Source organism: Heterodontus francisci, chromosome 35 (assembly GCF_036365525.1).
Source record: "Heterodontus francisci isolate sHetFra1 chromosome 35, sHetFra1.hap1, whole genome shotgun sequence".
NCBI lineage: Eukaryota > Metazoa > Chordata > Chondrichthyes > Heterodontiformes > Heterodontidae > Heterodontus > Heterodontus francisci.
Genome location: NC_090405.1, coordinates 47,035,092 through 47,054,442, shown reverse-complemented (window position 1 = coordinate 47,054,442; position 19,351 = coordinate 47,035,092). Strand labels below are relative to the sequence as shown.

The 19,351-nt window shown below is 42.5% G+C and overlaps 1 protein-coding gene across 2 annotated transcripts in view; it reads right to left on the bottom strand.

Annotated features, from left to right (window-relative positions):
* csk (C-terminal Src kinase) overlaps nt 1-19,351 on the bottom strand; it is a 157,084-nt gene that overhangs the window by 106,453 nt on the left and 31,280 nt on the right. Inside the window, exon 2 of one of the 2 annotated variants that reach the window (XM_068015464.1) lies at nt 4,558-4,698. The exons of the other annotated variant lie outside the window; for it this stretch is intronic. The gene's annotated coding sequence lies outside the window, so the exon portion shown is untranslated. The remainder of the gene's footprint in view (nt 1-4,557; nt 4,699-19,351) is intronic. 2 annotated transcript variants of the gene reach the window in all.

Genomic DNA, 19,351 nt, shown 5'->3' with positions numbered 1-19,351 from the left:
CACTTCAGAGCCAGTAAGCTACTGGCTTATGTAGATGCTTATTTTGTAGACAAGTACAATAACCAATGCGCACCCAGCAACATAGGAATAATGAATATGGGCAGGGGTAGCCCATTCAGCCCCTCGAGCCTGCTCTGCCATTCAACATCATGGCTGAACTCCATTTTCCTGTCTGCCCCCCCATAATCCTAGACTCCCCTGTAGATAAAAAAAAGTGTCTAACTTAGCCTTGAATATATTCAATGACCCACCTCCATTGCTCTCTGAGGAAGAGAATTCCAAAGATTAACGTGCTCAGAAGAAATTCCTCCTCATCCCCTTAATTTGAAACTGTGCCCCCTAATTCTAGATACCCCCATGAGGGGAAACATCCTCTCAGCATCTACCCTGTCAAGCCCCCTCAGAAATGTATGTTTCAATAAGATCACCTTTTATTCTTCTAAACTCCAATGATAATAGGGCCAACCGCATCAAACTTTCCTCATAAGACAACCCCTTCATTCCAGGAATCAGCCTAGTGAACCTTCCCTGAACTGCTTCCAATGCAAGTATATCCCTCAAGTAAGGAAACCAAAACTTTAACAGAGTACTCGAGGTGCGGTCTCACCAATTCCCAGTTTAGCAAGACTTCCCTACTTTTATACTCCAACCCCCTTGCAATAAAGGCCAACATTCCATTTATCTTCCCAATTACTTGCTATACCTGCATGCTAACTTTGAGATTCATGTACAATGACACCCAGATCCTACTGTCCTGCAGCATTCTGTAGTCTCGCTCCAAGTAAATAATATTCTGCTTTTCTATTCTTTTTGCCAAAGTGAACAACCTTACATTATACTCTATTAACAGCGATTTACTTGTACTTTTAATTTAGTATACTGTATTCTCTGCTCACAACGTGATCTCCTCTACATTGAGGTAATCAAACGCAGATTGAGTGACCGCCTTGCGGAACACCTCCGCTCAGTCCATAAGCATGACCCCGAGCTTCCGGTTGCTTGCCATTTCAAAACCCAACACCCCTCCTCTCTCCTCCCCCCACCCCCACTCCACTGCTCTCATGCTCACATCTCTATCCTGGGATTGCTGCAGTGTTCCAGCAAACATCAACGCAAGCTCGAGGAACAGCACCTCATTTACCAATTAGGCAAGCTACAGCCTGCTGGACTGAACATTGAGTTCAATCATTTCAGAGCATGACGGGCCCCCCTTTTTATTTTTAGTTATTTTTTATTTTTTCTTTGTTTAATTTTATTTTAGTTTGTTTCTACTGTGCCTACCCACCCGTTTTTCTTTTATATAATGTCTGTGCTTGGAGCCAGGGCTGTTCATTTTACAGTCAATTGACACCCTCTCTGTACTAACGCTTTGTCTTTCAGCAAACCATTAACAAACCATTTGCCTTTGTTCCATGACCTTCTGGTTAGTTATTCTCTGTCCTATCAACACCTTCCCTTTTGTTATCTCTTGCCCCACCCCTGCTTTACTTGCTTAAAACCTTTTACATTTGGGGGCGGCACCGCGGCGCAGTGGTTAGCACTGCGGCCTCACAGCTCCAGCGACCCGGGTTCGATTCTGGGTACTGCCTGTGCGGAGTTTGCAAGTTCTCCCTGTGACCGCGTGGGTTTCCGCCGTGGGTTTCCCACAGCCAAAGACTTGCAGGTTGATATGTAAATTGGCCATTGTAAATTGTCCCTAGTGTAGGTAGGTGGTAGGGGAATTGAGGGGATGTGGTAAGAATATGGGATTAATGTAGGATTAGTATAAATGGGTGGTTGATGGTCGGCACAGACTCGGTGGGCCGAAGGGCCTGTTTCAGTGCTGTATCTCTAAATAAATAAATACATAACATTTTTTTAAAAAATAACTGTAAAAAAAAATTCTAATATTTGTCAGTTCTAGTGAAGGGTCACCTAACTGAAATGTTAACTCTGTTTCTCTCTCCACAGATGCTGCCAGACCTGCTCAGTATTTCCAGCATTTCTTGTTTTTATTTCGGATTTCCAGCATCTGCAGTATTTTGCTTTTACTTATATTACACTCATCTGCCAAATTGTTGCCCATTCACTTAAACTATCTATATCTCTTTGCAGGACACTTTGTGAGGAAGACACAGTGTCTATCAGCCTGTTTAGACCCTGCTTGCTTAAGGGATAAAGGCTGGCCACGACAGAGGAGAACTTCACTGCACTTCAAAAATGTCACAGGATCTTTCCACCAAAACAGGTAGATAGGACCTTAAAGCTCTCATCCAAACCATGGCACATTTGCCACCCCTTACAAATGAATTTAGGTTTTAGCCTAGGTTATGCATCAATGACAAAGTGTCAAGCTGACACCTTGTAATTCTCTTCCCCAATCCGATTAAACACCCATCAGCCCACAAACCTGATTCGTAACACCATGGGGCACAGATAAACGTGCTTATGCATTTTAAAAAAGGTAGCAATTAAAGAGTCTATATAAGCACAAGACAAAAGTCTCTTTTACCTTGTTCACCTTCATTGCTTTCTATTTACCTCCTTTGTTATCTCTTGCCCCACCCCCACCTCACTTGTTTTAGTTTAGTTTAGAGATACAGCACTGAAACAGGCCCTTCGGCCCATCGAGTCTGTGCCGACCATCAACCATCCATTTATACTAATCCTACACTAATTCCGTATTCCTAACACATCCCCACCTGTCCCTATATTTCCCTACCACCTACCTATACTAGGGGCAATTTATAATGGCCAATTTACCTATCAACCTGCAAGTCTTTGGCATGTGCTTATAACCTGTGACTTTTCTAATATTTGTCAGTTCCGATGAAGGGTCACTGACCCGAAACGTTAACTCTGCTTCCCTTTCCACAGATGCTGCCAGACCTGCTGAGTGATTCCAGCATTTCTTGTTTTTGTTTCAGATTTCCAGCATCCGCAGTATTTTGCTTTAACAAAATAAAGTTGAATGGGAATAGGCAATTTTGTTTCCAGTCTTCAAGTTAGGAGTAGTTTTTTTAAAACTGTGTATCGTCAATATTATTTTGTTACATGAATACAGCTACAAGTGGCATAGTCCCATTACTTCAATATTAAGAATTTTTTTAAAATCAGTATATGAATTGCTAAGCTGAAAAGAATTTCCTTGAATTTACTTTGGAGCAACGAACAGTTTAAGGATAAAGAGAACTAAACTAGAAGAAGGAGGACCAATGCTGATATAGTTTCATGCAGTTGCTGGATATCAGGTTAGAGAAAGTTCAAGGGGTGGGGCACAGGAAATAAGAGATAGATCAGTAATTATCATTTTAAGATTCGCTTCTCATTTTGAAGAAAACTGAACTTAAAGATCAGGCAAAAAATGCTGGGCAGTTTCCGTATTGCTGGTCATTTATCAGCCTCAAAAAATTGAAGATCTATTGCAGGACTAGCCGAGTTGCTCTTGCAGAGAGCCAGCATAGACACAATGGGCTGAATAGCTTCCTTCTGGGCTGTAACCATTCTATTCTATTTGACTCAACACTGCGTGAGCCTCAGGCTCCGTATGGTCACGCCTGTGCAGGCCACTCAACTAAAACAGGAACTGGTACAAACACAGCAATACTACCTAAGTGCAGGAGTTGCTGGAGGGCGTGTGGCTGCAGGACTGGACAGTCAGTGGACCCGTGTCTGAAAAGACAAATGACAGCCTGTTCTTCTTTGATACAGGAGAAGAAAAGATCTACTCCATAGTAAAGGAAAATTGAAGTCACTGCTAACTGACCTAATTCTACATTCATGCTCTGGTTCTACACTGAGTGCAATGAAGAAAATGCTGATAACCCAAAAAGGTCATTACTGTATAACAGTACATGCTAAGGTTAAACATGTAACATGAACGAGTCCCAGTACTGAAGCTGCTCTATCAGTACTCAGGCTCAAAACTTAAAAATGCTGTCCCACACAATACACACAACTTCTGTTCATTTCAAAAGAAAAAGCATATCTTTTTCCCTTCATTCAATTAACCATCTACCTTTACCCAATCAAGAAACTTGGAAGATATTTCACTATAATTTAATTCATTCTTAGTATGGATAATGGGGTCAGTTTTCATACTAACGACTTTTGTCCCAAAAAACCATCAGTTACACTGTAGAAGTAATTTTCATGAAAATAACTTCTCTATTCAGAGGTTGCTCAGCCAAATAAAAGCAAAATACTGCAGATGCTGGAAATCTGAAATAAAAGCAAGAAATGCTGTAACCACTCAGCAGGTCTGGCAGCAAAAGTAGTGTTAAGGATTTTGGAAGAAAGATTATTGGAAAAACTCATTTTCTTGTTATATGATTGGCTCCTGTCTTAGGCTGAACACAAATCCTAGTTCTTCGGTTTTTACTGAAGAAAATAGTAATTGACTTTGAATCAGAAAGTAAATTCTTTTGCTGGTTTTACTAGTCAAGGACCACTGTACTCAAGGAAGTATTAGCTTTCGCTTGCAAGTTACACATCAAAATACAGTCCTATTTATGAGAAAAACTACTTGATCAATTCACAGGTCTATTTTGCACATGGAAGATTAAAAAGTTGCCCTACCCGTTAATAGTTCCAACTAAGCCAACAGATGCATCTGTTCAACGTGAAGAACTGAACAGCAGAGGTAAGAAATGGTGGGACGCTGGTTCAGTCTTAGCTCCACTGAAGTGCGCAAATTGAAGCCGTGCTATTTTGAAGGCTCTACAAGAATAAAGAAAATGAAAATGGTGTCACTAAGTTGATTTTTTAAACCTAGCACACGGGTTAATGGCAACATACATGGAACTGTGGAGCTGGTCGCCTCCAGTGCTTTTAACTGCAATATCAGCTTTGGAAGTCAGTCAAACACTTGGTCCACACTATATTGGAGCTTCTGGGTGTTGTTAACAGTAATAAGCCACAAGCTAAGGCTGATGAATACCCATATTCAAATAGGTTAGCACAGGGAGGCCAGCAGCTTTCACACAAACAGGAATCAACCATTAACAGCAGGTCTGCAACCACTAAACTCCCCTTTAAAAGGTTTTATTACAGCTATCCACGTTCATAATCAGCATTTTACCCATTTGGTTCCACCTTGAAGTCTTTTTTTCAACAAAACGGTGAATGGAATACCTACATTTTGGGTGCCAGAGGCATTCATTAGAACTGATGCTGAATGTAAAATTGATACTTCCCTCCATTCTATGCTAATCTCAGAAGGACATCACCCACCACACCAACGTGAATATCGCCAACAAACCTTGTTCCCTTTAAATGAGCTCAATTTATTACAATTTATAGGAAATTGCGTGCTTTGAAGAACTGTCAAGTTTATTTCGGGCAAATAAAGAGAGAAGACTGCCTTCTTTTATTAATTAGGGCTGATCTGAACTCATCCTCAAACTATAATCGCCGAGTCTCATGCAGCCGGCAAGCCATGGCTGTCAGCCAGGGAAACCCATTTCCAACTCACTGATTTGTCCTTTTTGAATTTCGTGTGTTTCAGAGGTTAATGCCGATGCCTGATGGGTGGGCAAATCCGAAATCAGAACATCTAGATCAGTATGTATGCAGAACTTCAAACATATGAAAAATTACGAGAATGTAGACATACTTTGTATGTGACCATCAGGATCCCTTACTGTGTACCTAAGCAGTCCATAAAAGCAAAACATTTGGATATTCCTACTCTATTAATGCCTCAAAGCATTAATATTTTCTGATGGGCTTGGCTGGGATCAAATCAGTTCAAGTAGCATGCCATGCTGTAAATAATAGGTTGTTTTATTACAAAACTTGATTTAACTGGCCCATTGCTGGTCTGATTGGTTTTACAAATTATTACTTCTCTAAAAAAGATACCTGTCACATCATCAAAACAGATTATACACAATGCTAAGGGTAGATTCACAATTTTACTTTAAAAATGTAGATTACACCAACCCACCCAAACTTGCAATATTTTTGGCTTACATAACTTGCGTTTTTTTTTCATTGCTCACATTCACTAACACGAGTCAGAACAACAGATAGTGCCTTTAGTAGAGCAAAAAGTTCCAAGGTACTTCACAGGAATGTTACCAACAAAATTTGACAAAGCCCATATAAGGATCTATTAGGACAAGTAACCAAAAGCTTGTTCAAAGAGGTAGGTTTTAAGGAGCACGCTGAAGGGGGAGAGAGGTGGAGAGGTTTAGGGAGAGATTTCCAGAGCCCAGGGAACAGAAGGCAAAGCCACCAATGGTGGAGCGACTAAAATCAGGGATACACCAGAATTGGAAGAGCACAGAGGGGTCAAAAGTTTGTAGGGCTGTAGGTAATTACAGGAATAGGGAGGTGTGAGGCCATGGAGGAATTCAAAAACAAGGATGAGAATTTTAAAAACCAAAAGGTGTCGCTGGATGGAGAACCAATATTAGAAGTAATACAACAGACCATAACTTAATTCAAATTTAATTTGTAATTCTGATGCTTGGCACTTCCCAGCAAACAAGAGCATTATACAAGTGCACAATAAAAAAAAGACAAATTCATAAATGCATGATGTAGCCCCAGGTTCACAAAGTATGGCCTCAAAGTCAACATCTGGATTGAGCATCTTAATACACTTCACAAGCACCTCCATCCATTTGTGGCCTTGGTTGACAGGAAGTACTTATAATGCAACAGGTCCATGCCAATCTTTATGCTCCACATGTGCCTCCTCCCATCCTTCATCTAACTCCATCAACATATTCTTCTATTCCTTGCTCCCTGATGTGTTTATCTAGCTTCCGCTGAAATGCATCTATGCTAGTCACCTCAACTACTCTATGTGGCAGCAAGTTCCACAGTCTAACCAGTCTCTGGGTAAACAAGTTTCTCCTGAATTCCCTATTGAAATTCTTAGTGACTAGCTTCTATTTATGGCCCCTAGTTCTGATCACGCCTGTAAATGAAAACATCAAACCCTTTCATAATCTTAAAGACTTCTATTCGGTCACCAGTCTGCTCTCTTCCAGAATAAAGAGTCCAGCTTGTTCAGCCTTTCCTTATAGGTGTAACCTCTCAGTTCAAGCATCATTTTAGTACATTTTTTAACCTTCTCCAGCATCTCTATATCTATTTTATAATAGACATCAGAACTGTTTACAGTACTGCAAGTAACGTCTAACCAAGGTTCTATACAACTTCAACATCACTTCAAAAGGTTAAAACAGAAGTTAATTTCCAGAATATTTCCAGGTTAGCGAGTCACTCAATGGACGGTTCTAGGATCTGCAGTCAAACTGGTAAACTGCACTAGCAAGTCCCTGCACTGCACGTCCCTGCTGAAGCAACCGAAGTACAGGTTCATAAATTTGGATAGTTACTTGTCCCTTTCTGAATCAAGACCAGCAGCTTCCCACACATAACTGGATCAGCAGTAATTTGCCCCAAGCATGCTATATGGACTCCTGCTTGGTTGAACTCAATAAAACAAACCAAAAGTTTTGAATGCTTCTTCATTTCTGCGTAAATGGCAATGTTTCAAGGCAAAGCATGCTACTAGGCCAGTTCTAAACCTGCGTGAAATCATAAGAATCTACTTGTGGGTACAAAATATGAACTTCAAAACAGACAGTTCTCAATGTCAGACATAATTGTTGACCTCAAAATATTCAAATTTTCCCTCAAATACTGACGGGAAATGCAGGTTTTCAAATTTTCACAAATCAAAGAGAAATGGGTGGAGTGAATCGGACAACAGGGAAGACAAATGTAATTAAAAATGAAGGATGCGTTTCACTGCAAAATAGAAATTGGTTGCTTTAAATTGTGGCTGATCATGCAGACAATGGCTGCACAAGCAACATGACTCACAGAATCAGATTAGATCAGAAGCTTTCAACTTGCATTTTTAATCACTCATTCTGCACAAGATACAAAATACATCCTAACCACAGTCTAATAATGGTTATATGGACGACATAACCTTGAGATGCACAGTTTTCTGTACTACGCTTATCTTTCAAAACTTCAATGGTTAAAAGATAAAATATTTCAGTCAGGCACCTTATTGCTTTGGCAACAATGTACAGCTTTCAGCACACACGTTTCAGCATTCAATGCCATGTCAAACCAGTAACATGCTTCGACTTCAATTTCCTCACACATCCCTTCTCAAATAAACGCTCAAGACAACTCCACTTTGAAAGGTGTATTCATTTTCTTACCACGAGGTCTCATGGAATAATTCAAGTCAAAAAGACTAAATGGAATATATGGATATCTCAAGAAAATGCATTAAAAATTAACATAGTTGCTACACAAAAATACAGAAAAACAAAATGATCGTACGCCAACAAATCACCGCCTAGTAGGAAAGAGTGACGGTGGTGGACACTAACTCCGGTTACAGAAAGAGGTTTGAGAGAATTGGATACAGGTATTCTGTCAGTTAATGCGTTGAAGAGGCTCAAGCAACAAAACATATGTGGGGGAAGGAAGAGGAAAAGAAAAACAGAAAATAGGAGTTGTAAAGCCAGGAAAGACACAAGTGAGACACAGGCCTGGATTTTTATCAGCAGCAAAGGAACGGCACTTCGCATTCATTGGACTTTTCTCAAGCTTTTGAATGGCAACTTTCAATATTTAAAGATTCTTTTCAGGGCCATGCCCAACAAAGGAGGATGTATGGCGTGTGTGAGCAAGACAAACAGCATGTCCCTTCAACCAATTAGAAGCAAGAATCCCAACAGTCTAAATCAGGAAGTACAGATTTGAATATTTGACTCAATGTGAAATCATAAACAGAAAGCAAAATAAAGAGGGGGAAAGGAATATGAGAAAAAAGTTACAAAAACTTGGTTTGAAAAAAATCTCCAACAATAATTAAATTTTACACTTATAAAATTAAAACCTTCAGGGCCAGGGAAGTTGCTTGCTAGTAATGAAGACATCACTTACACCTGAATGCACCAGCACTTATTTTCTGACATGGTTAGTGGGTACCTAGTGGCCAGTTCCACAATTTCATGCCCTTCATGTATGTTAATGCCGAATCTCTCAGTAAGGTATCAGTGCAGCTAAGCTTTAAAAGGAGCAGGGCAACTCAGATGGCAACTTTCAGATTTCTGCACTGAACTGCACGCACGTTTGATGGAAGTTGCCTTTCAATTTACTCAATAATCGCAGTGAACACCAATAACCTCAAAGTTATTCCTATTGCAAAATCCAGGCCAAGATAAAGGTAGTTTACCTAAAATTCCAAGTGGAAGAATACGATGCACTTTACCAGAATAAACAATTGCAGAAATTATTTCCTGAACACATTAATGGTAAAGCATTGTTCACTAATTGAAGTCCATTACTGTTGAATTAACCATAATTCAACTTGAGCTTTGGCATAGTACTCAATATGTTCTGTGTTAGAGTTAACTAGTTTGTTTTTCTGCTGTTGGAGTGTGCCTTTCAATAGCAAATAAAGGGAATTTTTAGCATCCAATGATGCATTTCACTCTGTTAGCAAGTTCTATGACAGACTTTTGTTGCATTCCTCACTTTCAAATTACTTTCCCCCAACATTACAACTCAGAAGGCAAACAAGCAGGCTATTGCCTCTAATCCTCCAAGTTTCCTAAAACCCTCAGACAGACAGAAGGGAGTTAGATTAAAATTACGCAGTGCAGGTAAGGGTAACAAACACTGTTCCCATGCCACTGGTTGCAGTCAAACATAAATGGCGTAACTTGCCCTGTTCTGTTAATAACTAAGAAATTTCACCAAAAAACATTTCTTCAGACAGATTCACCAGTTCTAAGTACTGTACCAGTTGAGTCTGCACACCACCATGACACTTGTGTTAAATCTCACCAATGAGGACTCAAGCTGCAACAAAGAACTTCAGTGACATCAAGGTGCTGCACATTGATCGCTCAAACACTCAAGTTGACTTGTGTCAAATTTCCATTTCTTTGCTGTTGGCAAAGCACTGGAAGCTCATTCCACACTCCCTGGTAGTTTGTCCAAGGTTAGAATTCCTACTGTTGAGAATTCTCCATTCCCACTCTGGGGCACACTGGATATGGACACCTTGTCAAACTCCACCAGTACACTACAACCAACAGCATTTAATCTAAAAACAGCCCCATGTACTCAATTTAAAGTTTGCAAGAACAGCACAATTAAAAGTTCAAGTAGTAAGGAACACCAACTAACAGGAGAGGAAAACAAGTAATTTGCAATAGCTGTCATGTTTCACAAAATCACACCCATTTGGAGACTCCCAAGAAAAGGAACCCCAAACACCTTCACTCATTATTTACAGATGCTGACTAAACTACTGTGCATTTCTGCAATTTTTGCCTTTTTTCTTTAAACTACGGCATATACAAAGAGAGATTTAACTTCATTATAATAATTTTCACATCACATCAAAAACAGCAGCAGCCAACAGCATCAATCTCTCATTTTCCATTAGGTGGGAAAGGGAGGACAAACAGAGGAATACACTGTCATCTACATGCTCATCTCCCCAAGAAAAACACACGTTTTTACACACCACCTCCACCATCCAAAAAGAGTTATATGCAGGTTTCCTTCAAGCACAAAAAGGTAACAAAGCATTTATCAAATAGAAACTTTAATTATCCTAATAGCTGCATTATTTAGAAAATAAATTATAAAGTGAGGACTTTACTCAGTCTCCTGAAATTAGGAATTTGCAATATACTGCACTTTACTCAAGTACAGGAGGCACATCATCCTTCAATGAGGCAATACATACACAGTTGTTAAAAAGTTAATAGCCCAATTAAAGAGAGAATGTGGAAAAGCCATGGAACCCTACCTGGCTTTCCTGCTACACAAACTATATTGTAAATAACTTAGCAAATGAAGCGGCTGTAAGTACAATGTTCAAGTGTCAGATGAGTATGACAACTAACTTTGCTTTCACGGCAGCCTCATGGTGCTAGCTGCAAGCTTAACTCCTGTACCAATTCCTCTGCATTCCCAGTTCTAAGAAGAATTAATTTTCTCTCACTAAAGATGAGTAACATGCTATATACATAATTCATGCTGGTCTTATATAAGTAATGAAGTTTGTACAGAACAGTTCCATTTGAATCTCACGTAATGTAAAAAGTTCACCTCTGGTTTGTTCAGATCAGACATCACGTCCTCAACTTAAATATCCATAAAATCACAATACCTGTATTTACAAGTTGACAATTAGATGCATTTTGTAAGGTAGCAACTGAGGTTGACTCTTTCACTTTAGGATGTCCTTGATGGATATAGTCTATTAACATTCTTAGACATTACTCAGTAACTCTCTATTCCGATTCATTCCTCCCTAAACCTCTGCTTTGCAACTCTATTTGCCATCATTAAAACAACCAAACATATTTTTGTCGGTGACTTTAACCAACTTTCCAAACTCCTTCACTTTTCAGTCCATCATGTGAAACGCCCAGGGACATTACATTAGAACAAAAGCATGATAAACATGCAGGTTGCTGTTATTCTTAAAGCCCACATTGTAAGCTGTTCATACGTGGATGATACTTCTAGGATCACAAGTAAAACTGCAGAAAATGTATAGCCACAATAATTGAAATAATTTCCCCTTTCAATTGAATGTTGCACTTTTTTAAAATTTAACAAGCTTCTCTTCACACAATGGTTAAACCACAAGATTCATGGCATTGAAAAAGTAAAACTTGGAGCAATGTTTAATTGTTTACCTCTTGATCCTCTAATACACTGTCAACTTATCTGCCAATTTGCATGAATTCACATCTCCAACTAAACTTCTCTGTGAACCTTAACCCACACATTGAAGTGTTTAAGCCTCTGAGAATACAATCCATGTTTGCTTTGCACAACTAACCCCCATCATTATGGTTACAGAATTATCAACTTTGCAAACTCAGCTTTGACAATTACAGGGTTAAAGTATCAGCTGAATTTGTTTTTTTATATTCATTCATGGGATGTGGGCATCACTGGCTAGGCCAGCATTTATTGCCCATCCCTAGTTGCCCGAGAAGGTGGTGGTGAGCTGCCTTCTTGAACCGCTGCAGTCCTTGGGTTGTAAGTACACCAGCTGTGCTGTTAGGAAGGGAGTTCCAGGATTTTGACCAGTGACAGCGAAGGAACAGCAAATTAGTTCCAAGTCAGGATGGTGTGCGGCTTGGAGGGAAGCATATTCCCATACATTTTCTGCCCTTGTCCTTCTATGTGGTCGCGGGTACATGTTTGGAAGATGCTGCTGAAGCAGCCTCGGTGAGTTGCTGCAGTGCATTTTGTAGATGGTACATACTGATGCTAGTGTGCGTCAGTGGTTAAGAGTCAATGTTAAAGGGTGGTGGATGGGGTGCCAATCAAGCAGGCTGCTTTGTCTTGGATGGTGTCAAGCTTGAGTGTTGTTGGAGCTGCACCCATCCAAGCAACTGAAGAGCATTCTATCACACTTGTGACTTGTGCCTTGTAGATGGTAGACAGGCATTGGGGAGACAGGAGGTGGGTTACTCACCGCAGAATTAGAGTCAGAGTTTTACAGCACAGAAACAGGCCCTTCGGTCCATCGTGTCTGTGCCAGCCATCAAGCACCTAACTATTCTAATCCCATTTTCCAGCAATTGGCCAGTAGCCTTGTATGCTATGGCATTTCAAGTGCTCATCTAAATACTTCTTAAATGTTGAGGGTTCCTGCCTCTACCACCTCATCAGGCAGTGCGTTCCACATTCCAACCACCCTCTGGGTGAAAAATGTTTTCCTCAAATCCCCTCTAAACCTCCTGCCTTAAATCTATGCCCCCGGTTATTGACCCCTCCGCTAAGAGAAAAAGTTTCTTCCTATCTAATTTGTCAACGCCCCTCAATTTTGTAAACCTCAATCATATCTCCCCTCAGCCTTCTCTGCTCTAAGGAAAACAACCCCAGCCTTTTCAGTCTCTCCTCATAGCTGAAATGCTCCAGCCCAGGCAACATCCTGGTGAATCTCCTCTGCACCCACTCCAGTGCAATCACATCCTTCCTATGGTGTGGTGACCAGAACTGTACACAGTACTCCAGCTGTGGCCTAACTAGCGTTTTATACAGCTCCATCATAACCTCCCTGCTCTAAGATTCTCTGCCTCGGCTAATAAAGGAAAGTATCCCATATGCCTTCCTAGCCACCTTACCTACCTGTGCTGCTGCCTTTAGTGATCTATGGAAAAGTACAACAAGGTTCCTCTGACCTTCTGTACTTCCCAGGGTCCTACCATCCATTGTATATTCCCTTGCCTTGTTAGTCCTCCCAAAATGCATCACCTCACACTTCTCAGGATTAAACTCCATTTGCCACTGCTCCACCCATCTTACCAGCACATCTATATCGTCCTGTAATCTAAAGCTTTCCTCCTCACTATTTACGACACCACCAATTTTCGTGTCATATGCGAACTTATTGGTAACACCTCCTGTATTCATGTTTAAATTATTAATGTACACTACAAACAGCAGGGATCCAGAACCGATCCCTGTGGTACACCACTGGTCACAGGCTTCCACTCGCAAAAATAACCCTCCATCATTACCCTCTGCCTCCTGCCACTAAGCCAATTTTGGATCCAATTTGCCAAATTGCCCTGGATCCCGTGGGCTCTTACCTTCTTAACCAATCTCCCATGCGGGACCTTATCAAAAGCCTTTCTGAGGTCCATGTAGACTACACCAACTGCTTTACCCTCATTGACACATCTAGTCACCGCCTCGAAAAATTCAATCAAGTTAGACAGACACGATCTCCCCCTGACAAAGCTATTCTGACTATTTCTGATTAATCCCTGCCTCTCCAAGTGGAGATTAATCCTGTCCCTCAGAATTCTTTCCAACAGCTTCCCAACCACTGATGTTAGATGCACCGGCCTGTAATTACCTGGTTTATCCCCGATACCCTTGAATAATGGTACCACATTTGCTGTTCTCCAATCCTCTAATACCTCTCCTGTGGCCAGAGAGGATTTGAAAATTTGTGTCAAAGCCCCTGCTATCTCCTCCCTTGCCTCACATAACAGCTTGGGATACATCTCATCTGGGCCTGGGGATTTATCCACTTTTAAGCCTGCTAAAACAGCTAATACTTCATCCCTTTCAATGCTAATATGTTCAAGTATATCACTATTCCCTTCCCTGATGTCTACACCTACATCGTCCTTGTCCATAGTGAACACAGATGAAAAGTTATTTAAGGGTAGGTCGTACCTCACAAACCTTATTGAGTTTTTCGAGAAGGTGACCAAACAGGTGGATGAGGGTAAAGCAGTGGATGTGGTGTATATGGATTTCAGTAAGGTGTTTGATAAGGTTCCCCACGGTAGGCTATTGCAGAAAATACGGAAGTATGGGGTTGAAGGTGATTTAGAGCTTTGGATCAGAAATTGGCTAGCTGAAAGAAGACAGAGGGTGGTGGTTGATGGCAAATGTTCATCCTGGAGTTTAGTTACTAGTGGTGTACCGCAAGGATCTGTTTTGGGGCCACTGCTGTTTGTCATTTTTATAAATGACCTGGAAGAGGGTGTAGAAGGGTGGGTTAGTAAATTTGCGGAAGACACGAAGGTCGGTGGAGTTGTGGATAGTGCCGAAGGATGTTGTAGGGTACAGAGGGACATAGATAGGCTGCAGAGCTGGGCTGAGAGATGGCAAATGGAGTTTAATGCGGAAAAGTGTGAGGTGATTCACTTTGGAAGGAGTAACAGGAATGCCGAGTACTGGGCTAATGGGAAGATTCTTGGTAGTGTAGATGAAGAGAGAGATCTTGGTGTCCAGGTACATAAATCCCTGAAGGTTGCGACCCAGGTTAATAGGGCTGTTAAGAAGGCATATGGTGTGTTAGCTTTTATTAGTAGGGGGATCGAGTTTCGGAGCCACGAGGTCATGCTGCAGCTGTACAAAACTCTGGTGAGACCGCACCTGGAGTATTGCGTGCAGTTCTGGTCACCGCATTATAGGAAGGATGTGGAAGCTTTGGAAAGGGTGCAGAGGAGATTTACTAGGATGTTGCCTGGTATGGAGGGAAGGTCTTACGAGGAAAGGCTGAGGGACTTGAGGTTGTTTTCGTTGGAGAGAAGGAAGAGGAGAGGTGACTTAATAGAGACATATAAGATAATCAGAGGGTTAGATAGGGTGGATAGTGAGAGTCTTTTTCCTCGGATGGTGATGGCAAACACGAGAGGACATAGCTTTAAGTTGAGGGGTGATAGATATAGGACAGATGTCAGAGGTAGTTTCTTTACTCAGAGAGTAGTAGGGGCATGGAATGCCCTGCCTGCAACAGTAGTAGACTCGCCAACTTTAAGGGCATTTAAGTGGTCATTGGATAGACATACGGATGAAAATGGAATAGTGTAGGTCAGAAGGTTTCACAGGTCGGTGCAACATTGAGGGCCGAAGGGCCTGTACGGCGCTGTAATGTTCTATTCTAATCTAATCTAAACCCTCACCTATGTCCTCCGGCTCCACACACAGATTGCCACTTTAGTCGCGAATGGGCCCTACTCTTCGCCTGGTTATCCTCTTGCCCTTCATATACTTATAAAACGCCGTGCCTCTGCTGTTTTCAGTACTCTGAATCTATTATAAGCCTCCTTTTTTTCCCCTTATCCAATCCTCTATATCCCTTGACATCCAGGGTTCCCTGGACTGGTTGGCCCTACCCTCCATGGGTACATGTTGGCTCTGAACTCTCACTACTTCCTCTTTGAATGACTCCCACTGGTCTGATGTAGACTTTCCTACAAGCAGCTGCTCCCAGTCCACTTTGGCCAGATCCTGTTTGAACATATTGAAATCTGCCTTCCCCCAATTCAGTATCTTTATTTCCGGTCCATCTTTGTCCTTTCCCATAACTACTTTAAACCTTACAGAATTATGGTCACTACCTCCGAAATGCTCCTCCACTGACACTTCTACCACTTGTCTGGCTTCATTCCCTAGGATTAGGTCCAGTACTGCTCCTTCTCTTGTACGACTTGCTACGTACTGGCTCAAAAAGCTCTCCTGTATGCATTTTAAGAATTCCGCTCCCTTTAAGCCTTTTGCACTAAGACTATCCCTGTTAATATTGGGGAAGTTGAAATCCCCGACTATTATTAGGGTGGCACAGTGGTTAGCACCGCAGCCTCACAGCTCCAGCAACCCGGGTTCAATTCTGGGTACTGCCTGTGTGGAGTTTGCAAGTTCTCCCTGTGTCTGCGTGGGTTTTCTCCGGGTGCTCTGGTTTCCTCCCACAGCCAAAAGACTTGCAGGTTGGTAGGTAAATTGGCCATTACAAATTGCCCCTAGTATAGGTAGGTGGTAGGGAAATATAGGGACAGGTACGGATGTGGTAGGAATATGGGATTAGTGTAGGATTAGTGTAAATGGGTGGTTGATGGTCGGCACAGACTTGGTGGCCGAAGGGCCTGTTTCAGTGCTATACCTCTTTAAAAAAAAAATTATTACCCTATTATTTTTACACCTGTCTGAGATTTGTCTACATATCTGCTCCTCTCTCTCTCCCTGACTGTTTGGAAGTCTGTAGTACACTCCCAGTCAAGTGATTGCCCCCTTTTTGTTTTTAAGTTCTACCCATATGGCCTCATTTGAGGAACCTAAGATGTCATCCCTCCTTATGGCAGTAATTGACTCCTTGCTCAACAGTGCAATGCCACCTCCTCTTTCACCCCCTCTCCTGTCACACCTGAAGATTCTATACCCTGGAATATTGAGCTGCCAGTCCTGTCCCTTCCTCAACCATGTCTGTGATAGCAATATCATAATCCCATGTGCTAATCAACGCCCTCAATTCATTTAACTTACCTTAGTAAGACTCCTTGCATTAAAATAGATGCAATCCAGCCTTGCAGTTTTCACTTGTGCCTTAACAGGTCTATATTTGCTCTGCCTTCCAGACAGACTCACCTTCTGTTCTATATTACCCCTTGCTGTATCTCCACTCTGTATCCCAACCCCCTGCCAAATTAGTTTAAACCCCCAACAGCACTAGCAAACCTCCCAGCAAGGATGTTGGTCCTGTTCCGGTTCAGGTGCAACCCGTCCAACTGGTACAGATCCCACCTTTGCCAGCAACAGACCCAGTGATCCAGGAAACTCAAGCCCTCCCTCCTGCACCACCTCCTCAGCCACACATTCATCTGCGCTATCCTCCTATTCCTATACTCACTAGCACATGGCACCGGGAGTAATCTAGGGATTACAACCTTTGAGGTCCTGCTTTTTAATTTGCTACCTAGCTCCCTAAATTCTTGTTGCAGGACCTCATCCTTGTTTCTACCTATGTCATTGGTACCAATGTGTACCACGACCTCGGACTGTTCACCCTCCCTCTTCAGAATGTCCTGTAGCCGCTCCAAGACATCCTTGACCCTAGCACCAGGGAGGCAACATACCATCCTGGAGTCTCGTTTGTGGCCACAGAAACACCTGTCTGTTCCCCTTACAACTGAATTTACGATCAGCCTCTGACCTGCTCTTGTAGCCACAGTATTTATATATCTGGTCCAGTTCAGTTTCTGGTCAATGGAAACCCCACCCCCCCCCCAGGTTGTTGATAGTGGGGGTTCAGCGATGGTAATGCCATTGAACGTCAAGGGGAGATAATTAGATTCTCTCTTGTTTGAGATGGTCATTGACACTTGTCTGGCGCAAATGTTCCTTGCCACTCATCAGCCAGCATGGATGTTGTCCAGGTCTTGCTGCATATGGACACGGGCTGCTTCAGTTTCTGAGGAGTCACAAATGGTGAACATTGCGCAGTCATCAGTGAACATCCCCGCTTCTGACCTTATAATGGAGGAAGCGTCATTGATGAAGCAGCTGAAGATGGCTGGGCTTAGGACACTGCCCTGAGGGATTTCTGCAGTGATGGCCTGAGATTGAGATGATTGACCAACAGCCACATCTTCCTTTGTGCTAGGTATGACTCCAACCAGCAGAGAGAGTTTTCCCAGATTCCAATTGACTCCAGTTTTGCTAGGGCTCGAGGTCAAATGCTGCCTTGATGTCAAGGACGGTCACCCTCACATCAGGAATTCAGCTCTTTTGTCCATGTGTGGACCAAGGCTGTAATGAGGGCAGGAGCTGAGTGACCCTGGCAGAACCAAAACTGAGTGGTACTGAGCAGCTTATTGCTGAGCAAGTGCCGCTTGATAGCACTGGCAATGACCCTTTCCACCACTTCTGTTTGAGAGTAGACTGACAGGGTGGTAACTGGCCGGGCTGAATTTGTCCTGCTCTTTGTGTACAGGGCACACCTGGGCAATTTCTACATTGCCGGGTAGATACCAATGTTGTAGCTGCACTGGAACAGCTTGGCGAGGAGCACAGCTAATTCTGGAGCACACGACTTCAGTCCTATTGCCAGAATGTTGTCAGGGCCCATAGCCGTTGCAGTATCCAGTGTCTTCAGTCGTTCCTTGATGTCATGTGGAGTGAATTGGATTAGCGCAAAACTGGCATCGGAGATGCTGGGGACCTCAGGAGGAGGCTGAGATGGATCATCCATTTGGCACTTCTCGCCGAAGATGGATGCAAATGCTTCAACCTTGTCTTTTGCACTGATGTGCTGGACTCACCCACCATTGAGGATGGGGATATTTGTGGAGCCTCCTCCTCCTCTTGTTTAATTGTTCACCACCATTCACAACTGGATGCGGCAGGACTGCAGAGCTTAGATCGGATCCGTTGGTTGTGGGATCACTTAGCCCTGTCTATCGCATGCTGCTTCTGCTGTTTGGCATGCAAGTAGTCCTGTATTGTAGCTTTACCAGGCTGACACCCCATTTTTAGGTATGCCTGGTGCTGCTCCTCCTGCACTCTTGATTGAACCAGCATTGGTCCCCCAGCTTGATGGTAATGGTCGAGTGGGGAATATGCCGGGCCATGAGGTTACAGATTGTGGTTAAATACAATTCTGCTGCTGCTGATGGCTGACAGCACCTCATGGATGCCCAGTTTTGAGTTGCAAGATCTGTTCGAAATCTATCCCATTTAGCACGATGGTAGTGCGACACAACACAATGGCTGATTTCCTCAATTCGAAGACGGGACTTGGTCTCCACAAGGACTGTGCGGTGGTCACTTCTACCAATATTGTCATCGACAAATGCATCTGCAACAGGTAGACGGATGCAGATAAAGTCAAGTAGGTTTTTCCTCTTGTTGGTTCCCTCACCAACTACCGCAGACCCAGCCTAGCGGCTATGACCTTGAGGATTTGGCCAGCTCAGTCAGTATTGGTGCTACCGAGCCACTCTTAGTGATGGAAATTGAAGTCCACCACCCAGCGTATTCTGTGACCTTGCTACCCTCAGTGCTTCTTCCAATTGGTGTTCAACATGGAGATACACTGATTCATCAGCCA